Source organism: Tupaia chinensis, unplaced genomic scaffold (genome assembly GCF_000334495.1).
Source record: "Tupaia chinensis unplaced genomic scaffold, TupChi_1.0 Scaffold000320_1, whole genome shotgun sequence".
Taxonomy (NCBI): domain Eukaryota; kingdom Metazoa; phylum Chordata; class Mammalia; order Scandentia; family Tupaiidae; genus Tupaia; species Tupaia belangeri.
In genome coordinates this window covers 3310398-3318900 of record NW_006159813.1, presented here as the reverse complement: position 1 = coordinate 3318900, position 8503 = coordinate 3310398, and the positions used below count along the sequence as shown (strand labels likewise).

The window sequence follows — 8503 nt, the reverse complement described above, 5'->3', positions numbered from 1 at the left end:
GGGAAAGAGGGATGCAACCTTCTCTATCCCTCCCATCCCATGGAAAATATTGAGAAAAACTCTTTTTCTTAGAAGCAGTGACCTTCCCTTTACCCAGTCTTTCCCATCCTATCAGCCATGCAGCCAGAGATTGTCACGCAACTACCCTGAAAGTCCTTTCCCCATTAGGAGACAGCAAAGTGGCCACAGGCAATGAAGTCCTGGCTTCCCATGAGGCTCCTGGCGAGACCTAAGCCCCACCCACCAAGACTAACGGATGCCAATACTGTCACCAGAGAAGGCCGGATGGCAGGTGCCTGGGACAGGGGCAGGTGCCCCAGGAGGGCATGTACAGCTACTGTAAATAACCTTCTTCCCCACCCAGCAACCCAGACTGGACTCCAGTCTCCTTTCATGGAGACACAGGCTTCCCGGGAGCCACCAAACCTCCTTAGTGGGACAGCCATGGGAGAGGCACCTGCTCCTCCTGTTTGGACTGCCTTCCTTCAGACAGCTCCAGGGGATCCTTTTGCTGGGGCTCCTAGCAAACCCTTTATTTATTTATTTATTTATCTGTTTATTTATTTATTTATGTGATCTCTCTCTCTCTCATTAGCAGTATTTATTTATTTATACAGAGAGGCTGTGTGTATGTGTTTGGGGAGGGGCTCTTAATTATTTTTATGTCTCTCTTCCTTCCTCTCCCTCCTTCTCCCTCTCTCCCTCTCCCTCTCCTTCTGTCTCTATGGATGGGATTTGAGAGGCCGGATGTGGGTGGGATGTTAGCCTTTTCCCCAAGGGTTCTAAGCCTAGAACATCCTGGAGTTGGCCTGGGAGCCTATCGGTCCCAGGACCCATTACTCAGCCTTATGTCAAGGAGGTTCAGGCCTTTGCCTGAGCCCCTTCCCACCATCTTCCTCAATGAGGCGTCAGAAAGGTGCAAACAGCCAAGAGGCATATGAGCTGCCAAGCTACCATGCTGAACTGACAGGGCGTGGAGGAGACAGGAAGTTGCCATTAATGTGGAGTCTAAAGTTAGCGTGTAAGACAAAAGTCACACAAAGTCGAAATCCCTCGTGCAAGTCCCTTAGGGAGGCAGACAGCTGGAAACAGATGTGCTGTCTCTTGAAAGATCCATGAGGCTTCAGTACTAGTTGCCTGTGTTTGGGTGACCATGGTGAACAAAAATGACATCCAGTTTAATGCTGAAATAGCACTTTAGAGAGTGCGGCAGCAGCAATGAGCTGACTGGCCTCACCCTCACTCTGGGCCGGAATCACTTACCCGGCTCTGAGCACACCTAGTTGGTTTCACATCAGTTACATGTGCTCCACCTCCACCTTCCCTGACTTCTCCACCTCCTGAGGTTTGAAGGCTGCCCTTTTCCACTGGCGGTGGGTATACTTAGCCATCCTGGGAGAGTCTCACAAACCCAAAGCAGAAACCCTTTTCTGTAATCTCTGTTGCATCAGGGAAGAACACAGTAATTAGAAAACAAACCAACAACAACAACAACAACAAAAAGACAAAATGAAAGGAATAGCCAGCTATTGTCCCCAAGGACATTTCCAAGCTCGGTTTGAACAACAGGATCCAGAGGCCTTTCTCAGTCCTGTTTCTCTAACCAACTGGCTGTATCTATTGGCTGCTGGATGGAGAGGGTCTTTCTAAAGTCACCATCCGCTGCCTTGCAAGTTCCAGGTTGCCTGGTCCAGCTTTGGGTTCGGTGAGATGCTTACAATAGCTCTGGCTGTTTCCCTGACAACGTGACTGCTTTGCTCCCACCCAATCATGGAGTATCTGTATCTGGGAGAAAGTTTGCCAAGAAAGCTGCCTAAACACCTTCTGAGAGGAACTCTCTGGCTGTCTCTCTCACTTGGTGTGTTTCTCTAATTTCCTTTAGACTTTCTTTATTCCCATCCAAAATGAAAACCTCATGGGGCCACGATAACCTCAACCGGCACCCTCGATCGCTGGTATTTCTGTTCCTAGGTTCATTCCACCCTCATACCTTCTGCTTCCAAGGACCAAGACAGAGCACCTGAAACCCGCTTGTGGTGAGGACTTATCTCAAAAACCAACACTCAGAATGGGAGAGGGAGGGGGACGTGGCTTGAGGTCAAGTGACCTACGACCCATACCCTTTGACCTTCCCACGATGGATAAATGAAACTGGGCAAATAGATCCCTGTCCTTGGGTCAAAGTTCCCACCTGTGTGAAGCGGGAGGGTTTTTGACACACACGATGGATAAATGAAACTGGGCAAATAGATAGATACCTGTCCTTGGGCCAAAGTTCCCACCTGTGTGAAGCAGGAGGGTTTTTGACCCGCAGTCCACCATGTTGACCTGAGGCCTGAGAGTCACCCAAAGCAGGGCAGTCTTCCCTGAGACTCAGAGGAAAAAGGGGAAGCGCCTTTGACGTGTTTAGGAGGTTCTCAATAGCAACATCTGAATTGTCTTCAGTTGATTAAGAAAATCCAACTCCAAGCCCCCATGGGGGAACATTTATTTCATCGAGGTCCCTATCTTTATTTCTTCCCCGTACATCTTCCCAAAGCAAAATACAATTAAGATGTACGAAAGACACAGGGGTCTCAGTCTCGCTTCATTTGCTTAGATAGACCTCCTTCCGAAAAAAAGAGTCTGCTTGAAGGTGAGAAAAACAAGGGTAACCTCCATCTTCTCCCATATTTTTGCCCACAAATATTCAGAATAGTCTCACATGTGTATGCATTGCTTTGCTTTTCCCTTCAGACAAATAGAACATTGTGTCTATTAATAAAACCAAATAAAAACAGGATCCCTCCCCCCCCCATTGGCCAACTGAGTCCAGTTAAGGCACGGACGCCAGATATGACGTCATCGATCGAGCAACACACCAATGAGCCAAGGATCCTGACACCGTTGTCATCTCCTCTCTGTCTATGGCCAGCGTTTTTGTTTTTGAGTTATTTTGGTGTTGTTGTTTTGCATTGTAAATACTGTGATGGGGGACCCTTATTGTAACTCAGCTTATTTAATAATTTATTTCCTATTTATTGAGTGGTATTGGGAGAGGAGAGGGACCGCTTTTTCCCTTGAATTGCTGTTGGAAATCAGTCCTTCTCCCAGCTATGGGTGTTTTGGTCTACGGTGAGGGCATTATTGCCCAGGTAATGAGCACTAGAATCACCAAGCAAATTGGAATTGGCAGAGACGAAGGCTTCAGTCATACAAATTAAGCTCAAATGGAACTAAAACAGTGGTTATCTCTGGGCAAACCTCATTTAGATGGAAATTAATTGAGGAATAAAATGCCTATGCACGAACCAACTTGTATTAAAAAGTCACAACTCCTTGGGAAAAAATATGAAAAAGAGGAGAGAGAGCGAGCGAAAACAAAAATTGTCCTTCCTTTTCTCTGGCCACAAAAAGCTATGCCTCATCTTCTAACGAGCTGAGCCCGAGAGTGCGATGGTATTTCTTTGTGGTTTTCTTACCCGTGTATCTGTCTGGAGGAAATGAAATGGGTCTCTGGCCTCAGTCTTGTCATCTGTCAAATGAGATCTGGCCTAAGTAGTCTTGGCGAGGTTGGGGGAGAGGGTTACAGCCCTTATGCCATGGAGTCCACACTGTTGGACACACTGTCCATTGTGTCTTCTGCGGACTGTAAGTTGACATCTCGGGGGGTGGGGGGCAAGTCTAGTGCTTGGAGTTCATTTGTAGGTTGAGGTTGCTGAGTCCCACAGGGGGCTATGGGAGACTTCAAGGAGCTGCCGCCTTGAGAACTCTTGGATTGAGGTCTTCTGTATTGAGCTGGAAGTTCTCTCCAAGCCACGTGGTTCTGAGTCCTCACAAGAGAGGCAAAGATGGTTTGCTCTGCCCGCGTTGGAATAACCAGTGACTTGGGTCATATTGCCACTTTTCAGATGAGAAAACTGAGGCCTGGGAAGTGGAACTGACACGCTCAAGCTCCCTTGAGCTCAATCTATTTGGTTCCATGTCCTGAGTTCCCTCGGGAGCTCTTCCTTCAGGAGCCCCTGCTATAAGGACTTCTCTGTATACTGTGTCTTTTCTCTACCAATTCTGAGCTATTTCCTCAAGCAGTCATTGGCCAAGGACCTAGCAGAATCCCTCACATTGGTCCAGAGGACTTGGTGCACCCCAAGGCCATTCTTCTACTTTGGGTGGCTGGGACTCCCATCTGGGAAACCCCAACCCAGAAGATCCACCACCAGCCCAGCTTAGCCTGACCAGCTAACCTCTGCCTGGGGTGTCCACATCAGAGGGAGAGAAGCTGCCGTGTCGTCCAGCATCCTGGGACCCTGTCCTCTGCCCAGTGACACAGCGGCCATGGCTTGTTTGATTTCTGGTCTTCACAGCTAAGCATAACCTTCATGGGGTTTCTGGTTTTTCAGCCTGTACGAAACATGTCTCTGTTCTAATTAAAGGTCCATGGTATGGTGTTCTCCTATACAGCCCAGCGTCGTCTGTCTCTATGGGGTGCTAGGAACAGAGAGGAGGGAGGGAGCCGGGGAGCTAGAGAACACTTAAGCACCGTCACTGCTTGCCTACATGTTCACCTTGCTCAGTTCGCTTCTTTAATCTTTTCAACAAACCTGTAAACCTATTGGTTATACATGGGGTCTTCAAAGTTTATAGAAAATGCTGTTATGCTCACCCCGGGCATGTGTGTGTGTGTGTGTGTGTGTGTGTGTTTGCCCAAAATCCTGAGAGGAGAATAAGGAGAAGGGATTGCGGTGTGGTCATCCTTCTGGGGGGTGATTTCTCTCCCCGGTGATGTCACTCTCTGCCTCTCTGACAAGCACATGTGTCCTATAGCAAAATTCTCTCTCTAAAAAAGAGGGAAAAAATGTGATTATGGGGCCAGTCTTGTGGCCTGGTGGTTGGGAGAGCCAGATTCCCTGTGTCCAATTATACAACTTCAATCCCAAAAGATGTAATGGCACATGAGCGTGCATACCCCAAATCTCAACAGGATGGAGAGATGGAGAAGAGAGTGTGGCTTGATCATGCTCCATTGGGGGGGGGGCATGATTCCTTCCTCTCCTTTTCTGTCTGTCTCTGTCTCTTTCTCTCTCTCTCTCTGACATGGGCACGCACTCTCTGGAAAATTAAAAAGAAAATGAGTATTATGAAAACATTATGCATCAGTTACAATGTTTTGCACCAGAATACACTTGTATTTTAATTCTACTTTTCCATTTTTTTGAAGTCCCTGTGTGTATGTGTGTGTGTGTGTGCACATGTGCACTATTTATATATATTATCTTAACCTTCAGTACAGCCCTATGAGTTAGGTATTAGCAACTCCTTCTTATATAGAGGAAAACTGAGGCCCAGAAAAGCGAAGTGACCTGCCCAAAAGCCACAGAATCCAGGCAGATGGACTCCGACCCTCAGCTGCCAACCATTCTGCTCTTTAGGTGGTGCAATGAGTGAACAGTTTTCCTCAGTAGGATGGGTTATCCGAGACCTTAGTGGTTGGGGTGAAGTTCAGTGTCATCACTGATTTTAGATTCCCAAAGATTTCGATTGAATTCTAAACCCTGCCATTACTAGCTGTGTGGCCTTGGGCAAAGGCTACACCCTATTGGTGCTTGGTTTGCTCATCTGTAAAATGGGAAAGCAAATGACTACCTCCTGGGGCTGCTGTGGAAACGAGATGAGACGGTGCCCCCTTCTATCCCAAATCTCCCTTAGGGATCATCTGGATGGGACGCCCTTTCCTACGCAGATCTGTGGCTGTGTGGCTATGTGCCCACCCCACCTCCAACACTGCTTTCTTTCTTCCAAAATAGGTTTGGGTAAAGAACTCCCAAGGTCCTCTTCTGAAGCTTCTCTAATACATGACAGAAACTAATCATAATGATTCACTTTTTTAAAAGAATTATTCATTGATTTAATGTTTTATTTGTTATTATTATTTTAATTTGATTAGAGAGAGACAAAGAGAGGAAGAGAAAATGAGAAAGCAAGCTTCCAGGTCCAAAATCCAGACCACAGTCAGCCATGTGGGAGTCCAGTGCCCCAACCATCACGCCCCATGCTGGTCCTGCATAATAACCTTTTATAGATTAATTCTCAGGCGCCGGGCCCTTTGCCTACTCTTATAACAACATCATTTAGCCCCATTCAACAGAGGAAAAAGTTGAGGCTCACAGAGGGAAGACCTTACAGCTAGTGTATTTGAACCCAGTCCATGGGATCCAGGACCATTTCTAGCACATCTGTCTACACACCAGGGTGTGAGCCCATCAGCTCAGAGCTCACGACTTTTGACAGAAAACATGGTTGCCAAGAAGCTGTCCTGGTGATTCCAGCTGGCTCTCTGTAGCTCCGTCTTTTGTCTCTTGCTCTGGTTCCCTGTTACCAGAATCCATGTGCTTGTTCTTCCAGCGATCAGCCTGAACAGGCGTCCCGTGCGCTCCCAGCCCCAGCTGGCCTGGCCATGGAGGAGAGAGACCTGCTTCCAGAGATGTGTCTTAGGTGAGATTGGCAGCAGTCCAAGCTTGGGGTGGAGGTGGCACAAACACAACACCTCACTTCTGTAGCCCCAGGGACCCAAGAAGTCCTTGCATTGGGTAAAAGCAACGGGAAAAGCAGAGGGGTGGGAGGGACATCAGAAAATATAACTTCCCAAGAGGCAGTGCCAAAAACTCCCGCTCCTAGCTTGCTGCAAATCTAACTCCTTTCTAGGACCTAGCAATTCTATCGGTTAAAAGGGTTTGGATTGGGACCAGCAGTTAGTGTAATGGCTATGTCGCTGGACTCCCACATAGTCGACCGTGGTTTGAGTCCCGGACCCAGTGGCTTAAACTCACACCAGGCGCTTGTGCATGCGTGCCCAAGATCCCAAGAGGAGAATGGAGGAGAAGGGATTGCGGCGTGGTCATCCCCCCCGGGGGTGATTTCTCGCTTTCTATCTCTCTGCTTCTCTCTGTCTGGTGAGCACACATGCCCTATAGCAAAAACCTCTCCCAAAACAAAAAGGGTTTGGATTGGGGCCAGTAGTTGGTGTAATGGTTAAGGTGCTAGATTCCCACATAGCCAACTGCAGTTCGAGTCCCAGATCTGGCAGCTTGAAACTCATGCAAGGTGCACATGTGTGCGTGCCCAAAATCCCAGGAGGAGAATGGATTATAGCATGGCCATCCCTCGGGGTGTGTGTGGGGGTGATTTCTCACTTTCCCTCTCACTGTCTCTGTCTCTATGGCAAATGCACATGTTCTATGGCAAAATCTTAAAAAAAAAAAAAAAAAACGGTTTTAGGTTAAGCAGTTCTCAACCCTAGCTATAGGTCTATCTGAAGTCACATAGTAGGTGGCCTGGTTGCTGGAATAAGGGTGAGTATAAAGAGGCACCTAAAACAGCGTCGGAGGGTTAAGGAAGGCGTCACAGGGAACACTGACCTCTAGACCTCTAGGCTGATGCTCGGAAATGAGTAAGACAGGAAGGGGGTTCAGGAAAGAGGGGAGAGGGGAGAAAATCTCAGCTAGGGGTAACCGCACATGTACGGGGCCAGAGGCAATGACACCCTTCCACCCAGAGCAGGCTCCCATCCCGCCTACCCGGCTTATTCCTTCCACAACACTCAACAGGATCTGGAGTCGGTTTGCTGACTTGTGTACTGCCCGTCTCCATGACGACAGGAGCCTTGTCTGCCTCATCCATCCCGTGCAGGCAGCAAGGAGTGTCACGCCTGGCCTGTGGTTGGCTCTCAAGCAGCTGAACCTGCCTGGGGTTGGCCGCTCTGCTCCTTTCCAACACCCATTCATTTCCGAGCTGAGTAATTGTCAGTCTATGGGACATGGGAGTGTGGCAAGGCAAAGGCGTGTCCCATACCGGGGCTCTGAGGAGCTCTCGTGCACACGCTTTTCCCAGCCCAAGAGAGAGAGAAGCTAGCAGGGGTGATAGGGCATGAACTCCTCATATTTGCCCAGTGTCATTTGAGGATGAAGGAATGGCGTGTTTTTTGTGTTTTTTTTTTTTTGTTTGCTTGCTTGTTTGATATTTTTTTGGGAGAGATTTTTGCTATAGGGTGCATGTACTTGCTGGAGAGACAGAGAGAGATGGAGAGAGAGAGAAACAGAAAAACCACCCCTCAGAAGGGATGGCCATGCCACAATCCCTTCTCCTCCATTCTTCTCTTGGGATTTTGGGCATGCACGCACATGTGCCCAGCATGAGTTTCAAGCCACCGGGTCTGGGACTTGAACCACGATCAGCTATAGTTCACCACTACCCCACCTGCTGGTGCAAGAATGGCATGATTTAAAAAAGTAATGGCTTAGGGGGCTAGGAGGTGGCATAGTGGTTGAGACACTAGACTCCCACATGACCAACCAGGATGTTAGTCCCAGACCTGGCGGCTTACATTCTCACTGCCCCATCCCTTCCCCGCTCTCTGGTGAGCACCCATACCCTACAGCAAATTAAAATAATAATAATGAAAGTAAAAATTACAAAGCAATGGCTTAAAGCAAGGATTTACAAGCCAGGCAGACCTGGCTTTGAGCCT

At 48.2% G+C, this 8503-nt stretch overlaps 1 protein-coding gene across 1 annotated transcript in view; it reads left to right on the top strand.

Annotated features, from left to right (window-relative positions):
- The window catches only part of SRRM4 (serine/arginine repetitive matrix 4), a 218808-nt gene extending 218285 nt beyond the window's left edge, over positions 1-523 (top strand). The window contains exon 15 of the mRNA XM_006151555.1: positions 169-523. The gene's annotated coding sequence lies outside the window, so the exon portion shown is untranslated. The remainder of the gene's footprint in view (positions 1-168) is intronic.
- The last annotated feature ends 7980 nt before the right edge of the window (positions 524-8503 follow it).